The sequence below is a fragment of the Schistocerca piceifrons genome, chromosome 2 (assembly GCF_021461385.2).
Source record: "Schistocerca piceifrons isolate TAMUIC-IGC-003096 chromosome 2, iqSchPice1.1, whole genome shotgun sequence".
Classification (NCBI taxonomy): Eukaryota; Metazoa; Arthropoda; class Insecta; order Orthoptera; family Acrididae; genus Schistocerca; species Schistocerca piceifrons.
Window position 1 is genome coordinate 726,121,413 of NC_060139.1, and position 2,042 is coordinate 726,123,454.

Below are 2,042 nucleotides of genomic sequence, written 5' to 3' on the forward strand. Positions count from 1 at the left end.
TCCCCCCTGGCCCGAGGTATTCCTGCTTGTCGTAAGAGGCGACTAAAAGGAGTTTCAACCGTTTCGGCATTCCAAGTGATGTTCCCCCTTGGGGTTTGACCTCCTTTTTTCAAAATTGTACAGAAGTACGAGCCATTTGGGGAAGGACACCTCACGTGGTGTATCACTGGTCCTCAGTGCACTAAGACCTTGGCACTCAGCATTGTAACGGCGTTGTAACCACACCCACTATTCCTCCAATTGGGCCTACACGCCTGATGGGCTGCACGCGTTACGCCCATAGTGCGTCCCCATCTGCACCTACGATCATAATGGACATTCCATGGCACCCGAAATACAGCACGGTAGCCAGCCCGTTGTGGTGGGGTCGTCATGTACCCTCTAGGTTGTAGCCCCCTGACAACACCGGGATCGTACTGCCGATACCTGAGCTGCACCCTCCCCACAAGGAGTAGATGTCCGTCTCTTTGGGGCAGCAGGACTCCCGGCAACGGTCATCCTGCCAGGTGGCCCTTGCTGAGGCTGGGTGGCGCCCGTGGGGAGAGCCCCTAGTCGGAGTGGGTCGTATCGGAGTGGACGTTTCGCAGATGAAACGTCAACACGTATCAGGTCGCTCTGTGGCCAAGCCTTTCAAAAGGAAAGGTACTGTTTCTAGTTCTGGTTCTCCTGCCCTTTCCCCCTTGGCCACTCCCTGGGAGGAAGTACAGGCCCGCTGGCTTGGGGCGAATTACTTCCCCCACTATTTAGTCCATTCTCGGACCGATGGGGGGTCGTTCGCCAGCTCCAAGCCCATGTTCTTTGTCCAGCACATCGACGACATCTTCGGGGAAATCGAGGCTCTCAGTAAAATGCGTTCGGGGTCTGTTCTTAAAAAGACTGCCTCTGCCACACAGTCGGCGGCGCTCCAGGCGTGTCACAGACTAGGGGACATCCCAGTGTCTATTGTCCCGCATCTGGCACTGAATAGGACGCAGGGGGTTACGTCCCGCCTCCTATGTGCTGCTTTCGGTGTTCGCGCTTTGGGCACATGTCGTCACAGTGTGAGGCTGAGCCCCTTTGTGGCGATTGTGGACGTCCTCTTCGTGAGGAACATACATGCACCCCACCACCTCAGTGCGTCAATTGTCCTGGCATCCACTTGCCTAGATCTTTAGACTGCCCCGCATATCAGAAGGAGAAGAAGATTCAAGAATTAAAAACTTTGATCCGTCTCTCTTATTCTGAGGCCAAGAAGTAGTATGACCGCCTCCATCCCGTGACACAACTGCGTTTGCCTCAGTCGTTTCCACTCTTTCCACAGTATCCTCACCCCTATCCTGTCCCCCCTCCACCTCCTCACCCCATCCGGGGTCTATGCCTCTGCCTCCCAAATCCCTCCCTTCCAAATCCTCCTCCCCTCATGGCCCATGCCCCCTCTGCCCCTCCGCCGCCTGAGAAGCGATCCTCCTCTAAGGCGTCCATCGGGGAAACGTTCCGGACCCCAGCTTCTGAGGTCTGGGGTGCCAAAACGGACCCCGCACGTGAGGACGTTCTTCGGGTCCAGCCTACCATCCCTGTGCCTCACCGGACTTACAAGAAGGCCTCCAAGAAGTAGTCTTCATCCCCCTCTCCACCTCGGTGCGTTTCGTCTGACGCTCCATCCGCGAGTGGCTGCTCCCGGCCGTCCTCAGTTTCGCTGGGACGCTCTGGTGCCAGGCGCTCAGCTGGCCTCTCGTTGGCGAATGATGCTGCCCCTCCTACGCAACCCGGGAAAGCGGCCGCAGCTGGCGACGACTCGATGGAACAGGATCCGTCTCCCGCCGGTTGTAGTGTTGTTCCCTCGAAACCTGGCCCTCCGCAGCTGTCGAGGTGACCAGCTCTTCACCCGTTTCGTTCCCCCTTTTTTCTGACTAGCGATGGCTTTGTTATATTGGAACATCAGAGGTATTCGATCTAATCGGGAGGAATTACAACTGCTCCTCCACCTGCACTGTCCACTCGTCCTTGGTCTCCAGGAAACCAAGTTGCACCCAACTGACCGTATTGCTTTTACCCACTATACC